This window comes from Ooceraea biroi, chromosome 2 (assembly GCF_003672135.1).
Source record: "Ooceraea biroi isolate clonal line C1 chromosome 2, Obir_v5.4, whole genome shotgun sequence".
Taxonomy (NCBI): Eukaryota; Metazoa; Arthropoda; class Insecta; order Hymenoptera; family Formicidae; genus Ooceraea; species Ooceraea biroi.
Window position 1 is genome coordinate 6024964 of NC_039507.1, and position 22559 is coordinate 6047522.

Below are 22559 nucleotides of genomic sequence, written 5' to 3' on the forward strand. Positions count from 1 at the left end.
TGTTGCTACGGACGATTCAGAAGGAGATCGAATTGACGAATTAACGAAATACAAAATAAAAAGGATTATTTTTTCATATAACATTCATACATTATCAATATTCATGTATATGTTTTCAGTATGTAAGTTAACTTTTCTGAAATTCTAATTAAAAAAATTTTTTAAAGTCATGAAAAGTATGCTTTGTGGAAAATGTTAACAAAATTTATCGAAAAAATTGATTGATTCACCTCTACCATTATTACCAAAATTACGATAAATTTATAATAAATCGCAGCAATGCACACAAGTCAGTGAATATAGAATGTATTGCCAAAGTAAATTTTCTTATAAAACAATATCTAAATACGATTTTCTGATGAGTAATTACAGATTGTTAAAATTCTTATAAGCATCCTCAAATTATTCTGGTCAAAGATTTATTTTGCAACAAAAGGGATTATACGCTGAAGTGCTGCCCTTAAACTTGTTAACGGATACATGACAAAATAAACATTCACACGGATAACAAAAGTGCACCGGTACCGGTAATGCCGGTGCTCTCGGAAAATGTCTCCGACTCTGATTGATCCACGAGCTCTTAAGATCGTAGCACAATGGGAAACACGGTGCCCGGAAAGTAGGAGGACACTTTTAATCGCGCAGCCTAGAAATCCAGGAGACGAAGTGCACTCGGTAAACTGCTCTCCTCGCTACAGAAATCTTCGCCATTGAGCAAGTACATTTACTACTCCGAAGATAAAAGATCTGCGACGACGCGGATATTCGATGAAAGAAATCGCACCATTTTGCGTTTTGGATATTCCATAAAATTCTGAAACTGCCACAAATGCATTGCATATACATCGAGAAAAAACAAAGGAATTCTGTTAGAAAAAGAGTGCTGTTGTACTTCATATATAAGCACACACATGTACAAAAAGAAATTACTACAAATTTTGTATTTAATCTGTAGTAGAACAACTAAAGTCATAAGACCGTTCGTGCTTAATTATAAGTAAAATTGATTATTTTCGCATCAACGAAGTTTAGACCCCTAATGGGTAAATGTAACAGAGTTACTGATTACACAAGGTAAAGCCAAACCGACCAACCGCGGATTGCTTTGCAATGAGAAATTAGTAGTCGCAATTACACTCGCGCGTAAGTGCTTGGCTATGTGCACGCGTGTGACTGTATACCGGAGAGGTTGCTTATTCGCTCGCGGTGCGATTTAGTGCCTAAACGTTTAGCGGCTATGTTACTGCCATGCATTCGATATAAGCATGGACCATCGATTACCGTTACATTGCGTAGCCAAATAAGATATGTTTAGATATGTTGTGACGTGTATCTAAGCAGATAATCTTATACTTAGATAAATTTTCGTAGATTGGAGAATCCAGACGTTCTATTCCGAAGAAAAAAACGATCGTATATAGCACAAATTAAGAAGAAAATTTATAATAAAGTAATAAAAGAAAAAATTCCAAAATTTTGTAAATCTTTAATGCTAGTTAAAGCTACATAGAACTTTTTAATCAAACATTTAATTTGCAATCAAGTACAAATTTCGAATGTATCATGTGTGTGGGACAAATAATTAGTAAATTCAGTAAAAACTTTATTCGCCAGAAATTTAGTGATACAATTCTGATTGTTTGCGTTACTTTTTCCACACTTGATAAGGACCGAAAACGACGGTCGAAACGTTGTGTGTTGTCAACCTTTTGTGCCAGCTTGGTCAATAAAGAAGAATTGTATCAATAATTAATAAAGTTTTTCATCTAATTTCATGTACAATTTTACAATGATTGAAATTGTGATTTTTATTTGATAAGATTGTGATAGTAAATATTTAAATATTTTGGAGCTCTAATTATTACTATCTAATTATTACTTGCTAACAATTGCAATCTTACTAATTATATTTTAATCTTTTTTAATATAGATTCTTTAATATAGTTTTAAGTACAAATGCATAATAGTCTAAATTAGATATTTGTGTAATATAAAGTCTCCAGCTCTACTAAAACGAAAGAAAACATTTGCATTTAACGCTAAATATAATAAGATAATGCTCTTCCGTTGTTGTGCTCTCAGTGTCGATTTTACAAGTAAAGGAAAATAACAGGGCGATAGAATCGAAGCTTTACTATTATAGCATGTCATAGCTATATAAAGTTAAGGCTTTCTGCCCTATCGTGGAAAACTGCATTTTGCACATTATCATGGTTTCTATACGTGACAAATTTATGATCCTTATATACTATTATCAAGTGGATGTCGCGCAATGTTCTTAAGTCACGATCGTGCAGCAAACGGTTCATTCGCAATGCAAAAAATATAAAATGGGCAAAACTGATTTTTAAGTGGCAATTACTGTAATATAATTTTAATCGCACGCTTTACTTCAGCGTGCGATTAAAAGTAAACCTTTATACACACTTTAAATGCAAAACTTTTTATTAATTCTTAATACAAAGTTTTTAAGAAAAAGATATCTAAAAAATATTTATAAAAAATAAGAGAAATTATATAAAACACAAAATGTTTCTTATATTTTTAGATATTTGCATATTTGTAATACGCAACTTATTTTTACAATGATTGATTATAAATGTATCGAATATAATTGCAAATTGTCCAAGCAGCATCGTTAAAAGACAATGTGTAGGGAAATGTTTATTACATTTCTCCATTATTACATTAAACCTCTCTCTTTCTCTCTCTCTCTCTCGTTGTATATCCCTTTCTCTCGGAACATATGATATGGTGAGATATAACAGGTGTATCTGCAGATCCATACACATTTACATCTAATCAATAACATGCATACATGTTTTCCAACTAGTGAAATTTCAAGGTATAATTGTATTATTACAAATATACCTTGAAATATAATAAATATAATAGATAAATATATAATAAATTGTAGATGACACACAATATGCTATATATTTTATAATCATCATCTCATCAAATCTGACCTACACATAAGACCAACTATTAAGCAACGCTTCTTCCAAGAATGTGTATTTCCGAACGTCTGAACTAAAATGAATGTGAAGACATATTGTGAAGACGGAAAAATCAATTGTGCCTGCACGAGTCTTCGGTCAAGCCATCATGTCATGAATATTTTGCTGTGAGAAATAAATATCCGTTGTACTTTTGTTACGGCGTTATATTGATCAGTTAATACTTTTCCTTCCTGCGTAAATTGCGAGTAAATTATGTTTGTAATATTTTGTATTACATCTCGATATTTTATGTTATCTAAACATATGTGTTATATAAATAAACCTTTATACACACTTTAAATGCAAAACTTTTTATTAATTCTTAATACAAAGTTTTGCGTTCGAATTTTATTAAAAATCTCCGCACGGACTTTCCGGTCAATTTTGGTAGTATAAATGACAGTTTTAATAACTTGAATAGAAATTATTTCGTTAACTATTTATATAGATATTGCATGAAAATAAAATAAAATGTCATTTGTATAATATACAAATTAATTATAATTGTATATTAATATAAAAAAAAACAAAATTAAAATATCATGAACTTACGCTCGAAATTAGCAGTCTAACAATAAACATTAAGTAGTATACATCCAAATATAGTCCGACGCTGAAGCGCGAAAGAGCACGCGGGATTTTGGATTCGGGATTGCATTACGAGAAAAATCGGGAGTCAATCGTCGTTGCAGTAGCCGCACATCATGTTGAAATATTCAGCAAGCGATCATCCATATTCAAGACACGCAAACGAACAAATAACGCCGAATCTACAGAATTATACGGAAAGGAGCGATCGGCTGATAGCAATTATTGATGAAGCGACATGCCATCGTTCGACAATTAGAATTATTACGATGACAGCGAAGATAACGTACGAACTATTCAACTATTCAAGAATCTTCATGATTTCGTAAATTCCGCAATTGATTTTGTTTATTCGATTTTTCTAAATAAAAATAAAAGTAAAAAATATTAATAGTTATTAAAACTGCATAATTCCAATCCCGTTCATGTTATGTCGCATTTTTCGTTTTTCCATTTTTTTCGATTCATTGATTTATGATAATCATTAAAAGAAATTGATTTAAAAACTAGAATATACTTGAACTTATTTAGTAATTATCAAATCAAGTAAATAAAAATGCAATAAAATAAAATCTCGAATCTATAGAATATTTCAAACTCAAAGATTCGAAAGATTAGTTATAATCTCAAATTTATTTTATTAGAACTCTTGATTTTAATAAAATTTAATTTAAAGTTTTATAATCAAAATATTTTGATGTATGTATAACTTCAAAATGTTTTATCTTATTACAAGAACTAAAGTTCTGTTCAATAAGAATAGTCTATGTCTATGTATAAGTCTATTGTTTGAAATAAGAATAACTCAAACAAAAACTGTTTCTAAGATCATCAAAAGACTCTCTCTTCTTCAACAAAGTATGTAATTTTTATCTATATAAAATTTAGTTACATATTTATATACTTGCATAAAACCACGAGAGGCACGATTGATGAAAAAATATTCTGCCATGAAAAATCTTTCAGAATCAAGCGAGAAAAATACGAATCGTTCAAATCTGAAATCTAAACTTGCACAGTAATTTAAACGACGGCCATTTATTTTTTCAACGCGCGAACGCAAAAGCAATCGTCTCCCGGAACGTATGTATATGGTTCGTTGAATGTTCATACTTCTCTCCGTTACTGTGAAATACAAAAAAATGGTCTTTTCAACGGTCGTCTTTCAAGAGCCTATTCCATACCGATGACCACCCGCCTGAGCTAACTCGGAGCGCGATGAATTCGGGAGTGGATGGCGATTGTGTACACCGCTATAACTCGGAATGAAACGCATTCGCGCACACGAGAGACAGGTTTTTCCCCTTGATCGCGTCTGAAGGCGGTCGAATTTGAAATGCGAAAAGAAACATTCGCCGAAGGGCAGGCATGTGCGTATGTGTGTCACGTTGATCTATCACTTTGTATACGGGTCCCTGCCTTTCGGTTTATTATTACGGTGCGAAAAGAGCCATTTCGTCGGCCCATAGTCCTGCACGATTGCCAGTGGAATATTGATAACAAAGCTTTTGACAGTTCGAGTTTGCTTCTATGTTAAACCAAAAATGTGCCAAAAATATTCAGTAAAAGATTTAAATATTTAGCGTAAATGTATTTCGTAAATTCCGCAATTGATTTTGTTTATTCGATTTTTCTAAATAAAAATAAAAATAAAAAATATTAATAGTTATTAAAACTGCATAATTCCAATCCCGTTCATGATTATATTATTTTAATATTTAAGAAAAAGATGTGGCTGATCTATTAACAAGACAATATATTAGTTATTCATGCAATAGAATAATGTGCACTTTTTACTAAAAAATCATTTTCTCTTCAATAGAAAATTGTTGGCAAAAGCATTAACGAAGATAATGTGTAGCAATAATATTTATAAGAAAAAAATAAATAACACATGTATAACAATAAAATTCCTTAGGGACAATTTGCATAATTGATAACTTTGATCACTCTGTATAATTAAAATGCAGAATCTTTCATTTCGCTGGCCGTAATTACAGATCGGCAATGCTTCGCGGGAAAATTTTACAAATTGCATAGCAACCGCATGAGTCATTGATCAAATTTGTTAATCACAGGTACACGCTCTTTTCAATTACACTCCTTCATTTACGAACTGTTTCGAATACGTTTTACGCCAGAAATGTTCGCTGCATTATTTTAGTGGCATACTATAACAAAATCGAAACAAATAATGATTTAACAGAAAAGAAAAAACTTATTAGCAAGCTGCTATTGATGGGCAACATTTATAGATTATAAAGTGAACAGTTATTCTCCCTGCATAGTTTTTCTAAATAAATAATATTATTAATATTCTCTCTCGTAAGAGTATTTTTAAATATATTAATATGTAAACTTCTCTTTTCAAAAAATATATATTTATAATTCTTACATAAAAAATGGAGAAATAATTTTTTTATTCAATAATTTTGATAGAAAATAATGTTTAATTTCTAAATATTATGGAATGAAAAATTTATTAACAGAAAATGTTTTATTCAATTAAACATATTTATCTAACTTAATACACAAAAGAAATATCTATGATGTGTAATTTGTAACAGCATTGTGTAATGTAACAGCATTATATGTGCATTAACTCTTACATGTATTTGCACGAAAAAGATCACATTTTTATTATTAAGAAAGTATAAATTAGTAATGAAGCTGTAAACAGAATAACTGTATTTGCAGGCTAGTCCAAATATTCGTCGCCAATGGAATCACGTCTGTGTTTGATCCGGTTTATACTATTCAAACACAGTTGTTTTGCTTGCAGCTGCATCGTCAAACCCGCTTTTTTTAAACGTTTTTAACACTGACAGCTTCGTTTCCCAAGATTATACAGAAATTTTAATGACGCGTACGCTGCTAAATGCGTGGTTACAAAAACCGCCGATCATTTGCAGATAAAATTTAACACAGTGATGAATTTTAGGAGCATGTAAGATAAAGCATATGTAGAAACAATATATTTTCTCTATCGCATTCATATTCTCATTATGAATTTAATACTTATATAATTTTTTTTAATTCTTTACTAAATGAGATAAAATAAAAAATAAACTAAATTTATGAAACATGAGATGAATGTTTCCAGTGAATCTTATCTTGATGAATGATTCTTATTAGGCAGGTATTATTAACACTAAACCTACCGACAATTTATATATACTTATTCCTACCAAACATTATTAATATTGTATATAGGGGACAAAAGAGAATGAGATTGCTGTCAGGTTCTGAAGACGAGAAGAGTGAAGAGAACGACCAGCATATTGAAATTCTGTTTATGAATTTCTGTCGAATGCAGCATTTTTAATCAAAAATTAAAAAACGGTTATTTGACCGGCGTGGTAGGTTTAATGTTAAAAATTATTTTATCCTTCAACTTTATTCACTTCCTATGAAATACTCACTGCTATGAAAAAGCTCCGACATTATTGGCGTAAATTTTTTATAATACATTTACGCCAATAATGTCGGAGCTTTTACGTCTATTAAGCTGACACAGCCACTTTAGCACAATCAAATAAAACATTCATAGAAATTTAGTGCTCTTTTGTTGCTAATTTGTTGCTCTATTCCGGATTTTGTTGCTGCAGTCATTTCTTAAAACACAGTGGCTGTGCTAGCTTAAGTTTAAAGTTAGCACAGCCATATTAAAAAAATTTTTTTAAATAAAAAACAAGGCATAATTATTTAGTGCTATTTTGTTGCTAATTTGTTGCTTCAGTCACAAATTTGTTGCACCACCCTTATCATCGGAACACTACTCTTAACTATTGCGCATTTAGCACAACATCCTAGAATTCGAATTTCAGGAAAAATTACGACGGATTATGTCATTTCGATTTTGTTGCTTTACATTTTCGTCAATCCCGATTTTGTTGCTCCACCCCTATGAGCAGAAAGCCACCCCTAGTTACACCTACCCAGCACAACACATTATAACTCGAATTTCAGGAAAAATTACGACGGATTATGTTATTTCGATTTTGTTGCTTCACTTTTGATAGCTGCAGTCGAATTGGTAAAGACGTTATGGATTGCAGGGAGATTCATGTTCGAACCCTGGCTAAAGAGAGACATTTTTTTGCAATAAATTGGTATTGAAAGTAACAGAACCCATGTAAAGCTGGACCCCCACCAACACCAAAAAAGTTCATAGCTATCAGAAAATTTAGTGCTAGTTATGTGCTAATTAGTTGCTCTATTCCCGATTTTGTTGTTCGAATCGTTTAGCAGGAAATTGCGATCAAAATGGGGGTTCCATCTTAACGTTAAGCCGGTTAAGAATTTGGTCTTAAACTGTTCCCTGCATCACGGGCTATCGAAAATTACCAAAAACTGAATTTGTTGCTAACAAAGTGACAAAATAGCCTCTTATATGATCAAGTATACACACGGCTGTGCAGGAGCATATACATATATAGCGGCTGCTTTGGACCATTTTGGAACTAGCAACAAATTCAGTTTTTGGTAATTTTCGATAGCCCGTGATGCAGGGAACAGTTTAAGACCAAATTCTTAACCGGCTTAACGTTAAGATGGAACCCCCATTTTGATCGCAATTTCCTGCTAAACGATTCGAACAACAAAATCGGGAATAGAGCAACTAATTAGCACATAACTAGCACTAAATTTTCTGATAGCTATGAACTTTTTTGGTGTTGGTGGGGGTCCAGCTTTACATGGGTTCTGTTACTTTCAATACCAATTTATTGCAAAAAAATGTCTCTCTTTAGCCAGGGTTCGAACATGAATCTCCCTGCAATCCATAACGTCTTTACCAATTCGACTGCAGCTATCAAAAGTGAAGCAACAAAATCGAAATAACATAATCCGTCGTAATTTTTCCTGAAATTCGAGTTATAATGTGTTGTGCTGGGTAGGTGTAACTAGGGGTGGCTTTCTGCTCATAGGGGTGGAGCAACAAAATCGGGATTGACGAAAATGTAAAGCAACAAAATCGAAATGACATAATCCGTCGTAATTTTTCCTGAAATTCGAATTCTAGGATGTTGTGCTAAATGCGCAATAGTTAAGAGTAGTGTTCCGATGATAAGGGTGGTGCAACAAATTTGTGACTGAAGCAACAAATTAGCAACAAAATAGCACTAAATAATTATGCCTTGTTTTTTATTTAAAAAAATTTTTTTAATATGGCTGTGCTAACTTTAAACTTAAGCTAGCACAGCCACTGTGTTTTAAGAAATGACTGCAGCAACAAAATCCGGAATAGAGCAACAAATTAGCAACAAAAGAGCACTAAATTTCTATGAATGTTTTATTTGATTGTGCTAAAGTGGCTGTGTCAGCTTAATAGACGTGGAGCTTTTTCATAGCAGCAAGTATTTCATAGGAAGTGAATAAAGTTGAAGGATAAATCGAGTTTGAAAAAGGTCTGAAAGTCAATAGCGCAAATGGGTATGAAGATTGTACGTTTGATGCGTGTGCGGAGATTTGTGCATGCAACATCAGTAAAAAACAATGTTTCTGTTATTTGTCGTGTCTGTCAGATTTTTCTGGATCCACCACCGCGCTGGCCTCGTGTTGCGTGCTGGTTTGTTGACAGTTCAGAGACCAACACGCGCGCGACGGTTTCATCGGACGCGCTGCCATTCTATTGATTCCATGGCATCGTAAACCCGCGCTTTGAAATCGACAATGAAACGCACTCGAAGGCTGCAAAGGGTACGCAACGCGAAATTGAGGGGTGAATGTGCGCACGTGGTGAGTTGCTCGTGTGAGCGTGCCCTAAATGTCCTAACTACCATTAAGTTTCTGACAATTTCGACTAGGCCCTATTACTTCTTTGTGTCAAATTTTATTAAAAACGATCAAAGAAGCACAAGATTCTCCAACTATAACGATGGCGCAGTGGTGCTGGACATAACACCTAATATAAGAAAAAAGTGACTTGGACAGAACTGTACATTGAATAATCTAGAATTAAACATGACATAAACTAATTCTTAAACTAATTAAATTCTTCAGATCTAAATAAATCCTTAGAATAGAACAGAAACGAATTGTTATTCTATAAATCGTCACTCTCTTACGCAATATACAATAATTTATAATTTATAATTTGTGTACATTTAGCTACTTTTCTTTTCTGTGCTGCGTCTAGCAACTGCAATTTAGTTAATAAACATCTCTTGGCAAACAAACGAGATGCACGCGATAAGAAATCACATTCTGTCCGTTACATTGGTAGAAAGTCCTCTGATCAGTGTCAGACATCGTTATTCAGAACTTGGAATTGGTCCAAACACCTCTATGCTATCGTACTTTAGTGCCACGCAAGTTATGCGAGACTCTCGTGGCAAGCTGATCGACTGCATATAGATCCCCGAATCCTTGCTCATTGTCCGCTTCCGCGGACTTTAATCGCACATCCGTAACCGTCGACCGCTGAAAATATGAACCAGAATGACAGCGCGCTATCGGAAGCAATAATTCGTGACAAAGAGGGTAGCGAAAACTCACGATTGCGAGGCACCGCGACGAACGACAGCACCGATATTTTTACCATTTCTTTTACTTGTATCCACAAAAGTGAAAGATATTAACGTTGTAATTGCGATATTTTACAGTCATTTTATTTTCAAATTATCTTTAACTGCCAATAGAAATACGTACGCGACTTTTTTATTCTTTATTCAGGTATCAAAAATTAAATAATTAAAAAAGTTTCTTTATATAAATGTCTGTTAAATATGCGTTTCACGTTTTGAATTCATTATTATGGACTTTGGAATGTAAATGTAATATCGAAATTGAAATATTAAAATAAATTTTCTCATAAGTTGATTGGCATTTAATAGATTTGTAAAATAAGTTCTCGAAATTTTATTACTCTTCTTTGTTAAATAATGATGTAATGATATAATAATGATATAATGTAATTTAAACGCATTCCAACAAAAATGTACTTTGTAGCAGTTAATTATAAAAATTATAGATATTTATGTAAAAGATTGGTAATTATTTAGAATAGGGCCTTTTTTGAATTTTGATTTTTTTGCGGCTCTTTTGATAAACACCTTCGTTGTGATTCTAACAGTGATAATCAATCGGGGGAGTCCGAAAAATATGTAACCTACATATTTTTTTAACTAGTTTTTTCTAACATGCTTTTCCGGAATTAAGGAATTAATTAAACAAACTCCAGGGATACTACCCTTCCCGCGGTGGACCCCGATTGGCGTGGAAAGTTCTTTTCGCATAACGTATGCGGTTTTATAAGATTTTTGAAATCATCGCGCTAGCCAACGTGTTAAATCGAATGATGCAATAGAAAAGGCATGATTCCACCACTCACAATCGGTCCTTTTCAGGACCAAACTCGGTGCTTTTAAGCGTCACTATATGTTTGTAACGTTGGAAGATCCGGAAAGGTATGTTGCAAAAAACTAGTTAAAAAAATATGTAGGTTACATATTTTTCGGGCTCCCCCGATTGATTATCACTGTTAGAGTCACAATGAAGGTTTTTACCAAGGCAGCCGCAAAAAAAATCAAAATTTGAAAAAGGCCCTATTCTAAATAATTACCAAAAGATTTAATATTTTATGAACCACAAAGATTATTTAATAATGAATTTTATAATACAAAGTCTATCAAATGTAAATCATGATAAATCTATAAAGAAGTTTTTATATTATATACATGTACACCGCGTAAAATTCTCATATACTTTATCGATAATTTTACTGTTATAATATATGTATGTAAGTAAGTATAATAGTAAATTCGCGAAAGAAGTCTATAGATATAATTAGATGATTATATAGATATATCTAATTGATTTTTATATATGCAGCCACATATATTATAAATATTATATATACATATTTAGTAACTGAAAGATGTAACTAAAAAAAAGTAACAGATACATGAATGTACTTATATCGATTTAAATTGTATTTTTACCAAAGTTATATATAAGAATACACTTATCAAGAATACATTTATCATTTTATCGACCAACAAGCAGTTTAACATGAAACATAAAAAGAACGAGAGTACGATAAAATTATATTAATCTCTGTGGCATAACTTTGCGAGAATTTACGTGACGCTTGATTTAAATATTTTTAATACATAACACTGCATGAGAGTGCAAACCCATGCGAGTGGGTATGAAAGAATTAATCATATGTTCTGTCAGAATGGTACGCGCATGTGGCGAAATTGTGCGCGGCAGTGCTATAAAACGGTCGTCAGCGTGTCACAATATTTTCGGAGAACGATACTTTTGACATTTCGATCCTCCGTGCAACGCGAGCGAGGAAGATATTGCGACATCTCGTCTCGTAATATTTTCATTGCAACTGTGCAGTACATGCAGTAATATGAACCTACTTGAATACGATATGACGTTTTAGAAATCTTGTCGAGATACATACATCGCATACCTATCTTAACTCGTATTTCACGTATTTCACGTGATAATAAGTTTAATATGTTACAATTCCTCGAGCTATAAAGATTCCTAATTCAAAAGTTGCTGTTAAACAAAATTGAAACTCCAAACTAATCAAAGGATTCGCGATTAAAGTGTTTCCCGATACTAAACCGCAATATAAAGTTTGGTGACGGCCATACAATCGCCGTTGTTTCATGAAGCCTATATCGTGTACTCATTTTGGAAGCCTTCCAATTCGATTCAATTAAAAGCACCACACAATTAAACAGGCGACGCTCCAAAACAGTGGGCAATCTTTTTCGGTCCGATTATCGGCTTCGGGCCGGCAAGACATTGCCGACTCTTTCATCGAAAGCCGCCAGAGGCAACTTGCCAATTAAGCCACCGTGTCCCCGGTCGACAGGCAACCCTGTAACTTTCGATCGTGGTCGGTAACGCCGGAACAACTTGCGACCCTCAGTGGACCCCGATGCTTCGATTGCGGAAACATCCATCGAAGCATGGAGGCGTATCTTCTCTTCTGGACTCGTTCTCATGATATATGAAATCGGGACAATATAAATCGTATGTCGACCATCTGCGCAATCTCATTCATATAATTGCATATAATCCGAATCTCATTCGTATTGCATATAACAATCACTGTCTTTATTAGACAACCGGTGATTTTGCAACAACAACGGTGAAAGTAAAAATTTGAAATCAAATACATAAAGTGATGAAAATATGAATTTCATCACTTGATCGAACCATGCAACAAATTGAACCATGCAACTAATAATTTTTTATGGAATCATCAAATAAAATATTTTATATAATTATCGAATCAAGTATCTCTATATAATGTATTCAGTTTTCATACGAGATACAGTAGCGCTCAAAAGTATTTTGTTCATATAAAAATTTCCTGGTTTTCGGACGAAAGGGTTTTCAACTAACTATAAGAGAAACTCGGTAAACCTGAAGAAAAGGGGAGCAGTCTCCGATGACCTTGACCTTGACATATGTTATAACGGTGACCCTCCCGAGTGACCTTCAAAAGATTTTAGCCGGCGCTCGTTGTTTATTAAAAAGTTATTAACAAAAGAAGTAATGAAACTCATTAGCAAATCATATAAAAGTCATATATATTTTTTTACATTCTTGTAGCATACAACTCTAATCTAAATAGCTTACCATTTGCCAATGTTGCCATTGAAAAGTTCCGTACAAAATAATTTTGAGCGTTACTGTAGATATCAGAGATTAATTCTTTGAAATATTTTTGAGATTTCAGATGCATCTATTTTTATGATATTCAATAAAATTTCTTCTTTCAGATTTATATACACACCTGTCCCAATTAACTGATGACCCAATTAATCAGAATCTACTGCATTACAAATACGTTGACATCATATTGCGTGCTTGAAGTGAAGTACAAGCGCGCGTTTACATGCATATATCTTCACATTTCATTATATTATCAAATAACAATAGTAATTGAAATTGGGATATATTGACGCAGTCACACTTTATAATTATTACAAATTATAAACAGATTTTATGTTAAAAGATTATATTATAATTATCACGAAATAATTATTCCATAAGCCGCTAATATATCCTCAGAAAGCTACCGCATAAATCACATAAATATTACGGTAACATCGAATAACGATCGAATATTTACAATCAAGCATTGCTCCTATATCATGCACAACGCGATATATAGCAAATGTATGCGATTAAGTGCATCGTAACGTAATCCAAATGATACGTCGATATTTTTCCAATTAGTGTAAATTACTGCTGGTCAACAATTTCTTATACATGTTTCACGCCACTCTCACTGAAATAACACAGTAAATGCGATAAACGGTATATCCGAGGATTCGCGAATGAGCTGGTGTACAACACGAAAGGAATTCGCTTGCACGAGTTTGAAGACACTGTCGTTTGAGAAGTGTTTTATTCGAGAACTTTTAAATACGCCCGACTGAAGTATTCTGAGAGAGGTAACGCAGCGAATCAGTTCGTGCAAAAAAAAAGATTTAAGTAGCTATGAGAAAACTTTTCTCACACAAACTTCAGCGGAATTGATGCCATGATAAAAATAAGTTATGAATTGATTTTTTATAAAAATGCTCGCAGATTATATCTTCCGCCAAGTATTTCCGTTTTATATTGAAGTACGATGTTTGTCACATCCGCATTAGGCATTCTGAATTCAAAGAGAGAAAGAGAGAGAACGTTCGACTTGCATCTAAAAGATGTATTTTATATTGTATTACATTGTATCATTTTGTTAATAATTTATATTGTAATTCTTGCTCTTAAAACAATCTATCTTTCAGCAAGAAAGCTGAGAAAGCATAAACGAAATAGATTTGCGGGATGTCTCAAGCTGTCTGTACTTTCTTTTATCTCTGTTTTTAATCAATTTGAAGTTTGTCCTTAAGAATATTAAAACAATAGTTTTTGAATTATAAGCAGCTGGAAATCCATGGAATTTCATAAGTTAATGTTTAGTAATACAAGGATAACAATCTTTACTCTTTGTTTAATATAAAGAAGATTTTACTTTAGCAAATTCAGATTAAATTAATTATGTAGATACGAAATGGGTGTAAAAAGATTATAGAAGAGAAACTTGAAACGGGTGTAAAAGAATGTAAAAAATGTAACATATAATAGTTAAACGAATTTTCACAAAGAAAATATCGATTCGAAACTGATCCAAGTATCCAAGTACCTATAGAAGTGAATGAAAACGGCGCGTGCTGCGTTTCTCATTCGGGAACAGGGATGCAACGTGATTTATTTTGAGGGTAAATTCATACATAATGATTTCAATCGTATCAATATTATATAATTATTCTAATCTATCGCTTGGAAATTATATGATTACTACTACAGCTCGTTGGTGGGCTTTCGGCGATGCGCTCGCAATCAATACGGTAAATATACAGCCCTGAGGGGCTTGCGTATTGTTTCTGCTGAAGGCCATGCTCAGTGGCCGAATTGCGTCCCATTTTTAACCAGTATTTGTACAGGGGTTTCGTTAATGATCCCAGCGTGCGATTGAAAACGATTTAGGACCTGCCGCTCACAGACTTTTCCATGTCGAGATCGTTTTGCTTCTCGCATTAACACCACAGCAAAATGGCTTTCCGTAATGGCTACATTTTTTTTCCTTTTCGCATGTCACTGCCTAAAAATACGATTCCAGACCGACGCCGAAGCGAAAACGATTGTGTCAGTATAGCGCGTAAAGCGTGAAGTTACGATTACACGATCAATTTTGCACGGCAAATCAGCTCGAATAATACGATTATTCAATAAAATCAATGATAATATGCTAATATTAAACGTGCCATTATTATTGCCATTGCATCTTTATGTAATTTACATTTTGTATTTACATAAAAGGAGTTGTCATTCTGAATATAGTATTGATTATTGATAAGTCTCGACAAACATTACTCATTATATCTTTTAAGATAAATATATATTATACATAGATGTAAAATACCTTTATAAGATTTTTCTTGAGCTTTTTTTATTTTAGGTTGCTTATTTCCTAAATATTTTACTCATTTATATCATGCGGTATTGATGAAGATGTATAGAAGAGCTATAGTTGTGACGATTTAATCGACAATATTTCCAATACGTAGTATAATGCGATTAAATTACATTAAATTCTGATAAATCAGCCAATTCTCATTTTCTGAATGAATCTTAAAAAATGACGATTCTGTGTTATACATACCGACGTCATTTCCGAATGGAAAATGAAAATCAGTTAAACGAGATAATGAGTCCATCTGAGCGTGCGATAAGCTCCAAAGCTTCCTGTAAATAGAATTGACGTACGCAATGTAATTAGCAATTAATTCAACGGAGAAAATAACATCATTGCAACAAGTGATATGTGCGCGCGCGAGCAATTACATTGATATTTCCTTCGCGAAAAATAAAGAAATAAACTCGATTAATTTGATCCACCTGAGAGATGTACAGGCACCGTGTCACCAATTTCACCGAAAATCATTAATCATGCAGCCGTCTGTTTTGAGCCATCTTAATGCGATGTACTCGGCCCTCAATATTACATCGCTATATTTCGTCGCGAAATCATAGTCAATTGGAAGGAGGTATAGTAACTCAGGTTACATTGTATGTGTGCGTGTACGTGTACGTGTAATATATACATTGGAGCGCATACAGATACAGGTAGGGATACTCATCGAGATATCTCAATGTACGCTGATGCTACGTGAGCTAACTTGCATTAGTCTTATCACCACGACGTTATACCGTACACGCGATCCAAGTTGGTCCAGACCAGAATCGGGTCTGCATAACCGCGCGCGAGATCTCAGCCCTACGGTCCCCCATCACGAAGTTGCAAATCAGCTTACGATAACGCCACGAAGAAAACACCGCAGCGAGTTCGCAGTTCAAGCGGATCACGAAATCACGAAAAGCAGGGAGGACCGTTTCTGTACGAAAATGGGAATTGCATATTGCTGAAAATTTCAATACGTCCCTATATCCCTATACTCAATCGCAGCATCTTGTGGCTCGACGGCGTAAAGAAAGAAATACCATAATTTATGATAATTTTTTATTTTGCTTGGATATTGTGTTTATGTGATACATGTATATCTCCATCCTTTATTCATGATATCTTAAATTCGCATCTCCGAGCATGTAAGTTGTAAATAAGATTTATTTTCATAGTAATAGGAAAGAGGTAGCGTACTATTAGCATATCTGAGCTCGACGAACAACAGGAACATGAAGATGGAACGAGAGAAAAATGGCAATTTCCTAGATAAAAGAATTTATACCTACAACGGCTCGACCCATCCGTTCTTACGGCAAGTGAACCGTGCAAAATGCCTAACGTCTAGTCACGTAAATACACATAAGCGCGTCCCAGCGTTACCAACTCGAACGTAAAATCGCTTTAAATCGTGCAGCCCGTTAAAAAATCAATTTCCCGGATTCGTCCATTATTGCTCGTTAAATCTGCTTGGCCAATCTGACTAAAGCAATTTATATCTCATTATAAATTTACATTCAGCGATAAGCAATTTCTGATTATACGCGCGTGCAATGGAAAAAGCATGACATTAAATTCACCATGAAGTTCGGTAAAATCCACACTACGAGACAATGTATACAACGCAACTCCTGTAACCCCGATATTTTATGTACGAAATATTCAACGTGCATTTTATATGGAACGCTGAAGACATACACATAAATAAATCAAGTGAAACAATGTTACTCTTGGAAAACGTAAATGTTTGCAATCATTGTTGCAAATATTAATTAAAATATAATAACAATTAAATAACAATTGATTTTTCGGTTAGCTTTATTATAACTATGCCAATATCGAAAAGATATGCCTCTTCGTATTTTCAGCGCTTTCAATGTGAATAAATCCAAAGTTTTATAAATATCACCTGAAAATTACCATATTGATAGTAAATATTAAAACAGCTTTTATAATCACATTGGACGCGTAGTATTTTGTATCTATTGCGTAAAATCACATTTTCCGATATTAACTTTTCACTTGTCGAGTAACGATTCACAGGCAATTATTGAATGATTACATTAGCCTTCTTTAAACTTTCATCTCCATAACAAGATTTGTTTTATCAGTAATAAGTGGAACGAAGTTTTCCCCCAGCTATCTTCGGTAATGTCAGGTCTAACGAGATAAAACGCGTGCCTATCAGGTCTCATTTTCACGAACACCTCAACAGTTACGTGCGCGCACTCGCTCGCAAATTGGCAGAACTGCGCTTGAGCAACCGTGTCAGATAATCCGAATGAAGTTTAAGACGGAAATACAGCGGTAAAGGTAATGCCTAGTATCGTCGAGGCTCCCGGTCTCGTCAGGAAATGAAAACTAAGTTTTCGCCGCGAGATATTAACACGTGACAACTTCTAGCGTAGACGAGCATCAACGCCGAAGTTGGACTCCTTTTGTTAACTCGAGCGAGCGGATAACGTGAAATGTGAAACGCCCGTGTAAAAGCGTGCGTTCTTCATCGTGCGTATAATCGAAATCCGCGCGACGATCAATATTTGCATTCGATTTACACGGGAATCAGCGCTGTATTATTCCCAGAAAATTGCACGAACAATCGCCCATATATTCCGCAATGATGACTCGCTTATTTGACAGCGAACAAAAACCTTCTTTGCAGTGGAGACATTATTAGACTGGCTAATGGAATTTGAAATTCAACCCGAACTACTGATGACTGCAGTTAGTGACTGGCTCCGATAATGCTGGTATAGTAAAGACCATACCTACCATTGAAATCAGAAATATGCAATCGAATTATAAACATTGTAAATATGAAATTACAACTAATGGGATTTAGTATCTTCTCCATGTCTTCTAAGATTTGTGATAAAGTTGTAGAAATTATTCATTTATGTAGATATGGTAGAATATATTGGTAGAAACTAATTATTTAGTTATTCTTAAATTCAAAAATAAAATTACAAATCTACTCGTTACTTAATGCAGCTATTATGCACAGTGCACTTAACTCAAGATTAAAAAATTATATAGAATACATTTTCTCTCTTTTTCTCTAAATCTTTTCTGAAAGTTCTGTTCTTCTTTTATGTATAGTTCGCTATATGTCTTTTAAATTTTTTTGGATGTTACAAAAGCTCGCTATTAAAGTTTACCATAAATTATTCCAAATAGTAAAAGTTTCTTTGAACTTTATATTACTCTTTCTTCTTTCCTCTTTCTTTTTTTCTTGATCAATATTTAATTCGTTATTGCATTGTATTGTATTATCATAAAATATCAATTCTATAATGACAATATTTGTAACCCGTGTGAGAGCTGATGTACACTACACAATATGAAATATGTAAATACAATAACAAATATTTTATTTGAACTATTGAATAGAATATAAATCCAATTACACTATCCTAATTTCGTTTTCACAATTTTATAAATTTTATAAAAAGAAAAAAATGCATGATTGAAAAAGGCAATACTCAAACAGAACATGAAAAATGATATCTATCAAAACATTTTACGTTTGCTAATTAATATCACTATTTTATTATGCGCATATTGCATGTCTTATTTTTATACATCGCACAAATAAAAACTTTTTTTATTACAAAATTGATTTTGAATGTGTTATAGGTAAACGAAAATTTTTATCACAAACTCGATAGTAAAACATAAATATATGTCGAATAAATTGTATTGCATTAATATAAAAGCTGTAGATATTTTTATTTTAAAATAAAAAAAGAAATAGATAAAAAATATAATACATAAAACAAAAACTTTCGAATCAATGTTCACATATAAATGTGAAAGTAGAATATGGAGTCGAGAAACATTTTTTTCGGAGACAAGCGCAACTCTGTGTAACTATTTTCACGGAAATGTGTGAATCTTCACACGAAAATGTGTAACTTTTAGTATCAATTAACCGCGCGAGAAACGACCTCGCCGGATACAAAGAGTCGGACTGCGTCCAAAACTTTTCGCAACAGATTCAGAAACGCGCACGTGGTAGGAATGTTACGAGTCCGTAGAGAAAGTTGGAAGAATTTTTGCGCGTTTTACTCTTAACGCGATTACACGTGATATGTCGGAAAATTAGCCACAAATGGACAAAATTTATTTTAACGATGGCAGATATAACATAAATAGAAATTTATGAAATAATAAAAATAAAAAATTAATTTATACATTAGATTTAGAAATATCCATGAATATAGATGTAAGATATAATCTTCCAATTTTTAAATACTTGAAAGAGAGAGGGAAAGATGTCAATTTTTGCGATTACGCAGATGTGTCATTATATTTATTTTATTTTTGGTACCAATTTATTTTGGCAATTTTTAAATAAGCTAAGAATCTAACACAGAAAAATCTGGAAGATAAAATATTTTCCTGTGAATGAATAAACATATGAATGTGAAATGACGAATAATTTTGTGAAAGAGACGAGATCTCAAAATTCGTTATGTCTGAAGAAAGTTGTTGAAAGAAAAGTCCTTAGTTAAGAAGCAAAGTTTCGCCAGTTGGTCCAGCGGTTCCGCAGTACTCGGGTGTGCAGTGACCATGCAGCAAAAGCATCGCGACGGAAATTGCGAACTGAGCGACGCCTTAATGCGCGAACATACCGAGCACCGTGTGTGGTGGTCGGACTCGAAAAGTAATTCGGGTTACACATTCACGGACACGAAAAATGAACTCGTGTCGTCGTATTATCATTCGACCGCAAAATGTGCTTTAACGCTTTAATTTGCCTTTGGTCCTTAATTAGTGAAAGAATTACCTGCACTTTTATGAAATTCTTACATAATTGCATAATAATAAGAAGAGACTCTCCAAAAGCAAAAGAACCATTTATAAATTAATTAATCAAATCGAGATTTACTTCAAACATTAGATATCTGATAAATATTCTTTAGTTTGACAATATCAGAGTATGAAGTTGTTCTCTGAATCTGATATTAAAATATCATTTTAACTTTAGCACAGGAAGGAATCTCTACTTGACAGATACATGGAATATGGAGAGAGGAAAGAAGGGGAGGATGATAATGCCGATAGTCAACGCGAAATCTCGCAGGCGATATAGATACCTACTGTCCCGTCATGAATTCCTTGTTTCGTGACAAATATCCACTACGACCCGGATTTGAAGCAGAAACTCAGAGCCATTCCGTGCACAGCATGTTACTCTTTTACCACCGTAACCACGGCGATCTGTTACATCCTTGTGACAGCTAAAAGTACTCCTTTTTTTCTTCGTCCACCTCCACATCCCGCAATCCTTGGCATGACAATCGCGTTGCCCGATCTTGAGACATACCATGCCACAGAATCTTTTGCGCTTTCTGTATCGTCTATATACGTCTCAGAATTTTAAGAATTCGTCTTTCAGGAGTTTCGCGCAGTAGGCAATCATTCCTTCAATAAAAAGAACAGCTAAAGAGCTTCTAAAGGAGCATTCGCTCGCGAATATGATTGAAATTAAAAATTCCCTGAATGACAAAGTCATTTTTCAGCAGCTCTTTTCTCACAGTTCTCATACGGTTCAAATATCTTCGTTTCTCTAAAAAGAAATTCCCAGTGATAATGTTCTTAAATATGCTCTTATACAATCTGTGAATTTTAGAGGTACGATAGCATTCATGAAACAAAATTAATTACAAATACCAAGTTGGAATTTAATATCTCAGGAATTTACTACGAGTATATTTTTGTACTCCTTTATACGAACACGAATATGCTCTTACTATCTATTTTATTGTTTTAATTACATTACTATGAAAATAATAATCGTCGTACAAAATTTTTATCGCATAATATAAAGAATATAAATTAAAACGTTAAGATACAGATAAAATAAAAATTACATAAAATTTAATGCTCTATTTACCAAGTACAAGATAAGATATATTTAAGAAGAAATTTCTCTTTTCATATATTAACATTGAATATGATATATTTTTGCGTGAATCCAAAATGTATAGTTTCCTTAAAAAGTACATGGTAATAAATCTGGAGCGTGACCCAGTCACACAACTGGATTTTCCGCAGCGTTTTGGTCTGGTTGTGCCATAGCTAAGTCTTTCGCGTAGGGCAACATATTATTCTGTTTTTACGGGGAGAAAAGATATCCCCGAATAATTTTACGTCATATAAATTCCTTCAAGTTACTGCGACGGACAGAAGAACGTAAAAATCTCAGCAAAATGCGCATGCGCAGACTGATTATCACGAAAAGGTGCATTTTTAATGAGTATAAAACAACGACGCATAGTGAGTTACGTTGACAGAAATATGCTCCTAAGAGTGTGTTTGGTGAAAGTCATTAAACAATGAAATTGGTCTAAATTTTTAATATAAATTTTAAAAACGAATGCGACAAGTAGGACAAGAATAAATAGAACAAATGTGTCAGAATGTATGAATTTAGTTACCTACATAAATAAAATGACATAATTTGCGTCGATTTAATTATTTATTCGAAGAATCTGAAAAAAGACATTGAACTTTCGAAGAGCACTTAGTGATGCACGTATTTATAAGTAGAACTTTATGTGCAATTGAATGTATCAAAACTTGCATCTAAGATAATTATATAAACATATCTTATATTTGCTAGGAAATTAATTTCGTGTACAATTTGATTTCGATTCATTAAAGTTATAATACTTGTACTTAAGCGCACTGAAGAATCTGGAAAAGGAAATTCTTGATAACTCATCCGCAAGAGAAAATAATATTAACAAATGTTGAAGTTCCACTTTCCAATATAAATAAGATATTCCGTAATAAATTAATTAGATACATTGAGAAATTCATTAGATCACTGAAAGTAAGATGATTAGATTTGCGTCGCTTGCTTATAGAGACGGCTGCTAGCACTGGTAACAGTTCTTGATAAACTAATTACACAGTTCATGTCAAGGCACAACCTCTCTCTCGTCTTCCTTCGCGGCGCAACTTCGGTC

At 33.4% G+C, this 22559-nt stretch overlaps 1 protein-coding gene across 2 annotated transcripts in view; it reads right to left on the reverse strand.

The window, feature by feature from the left end:
• The window catches only part of LOC105275393, a 232522-nt gene that overhangs the window by 203515 nt on the left and 6448 nt on the right, over positions 1 to 22559 (reverse strand). The window lies entirely within an intron of this gene.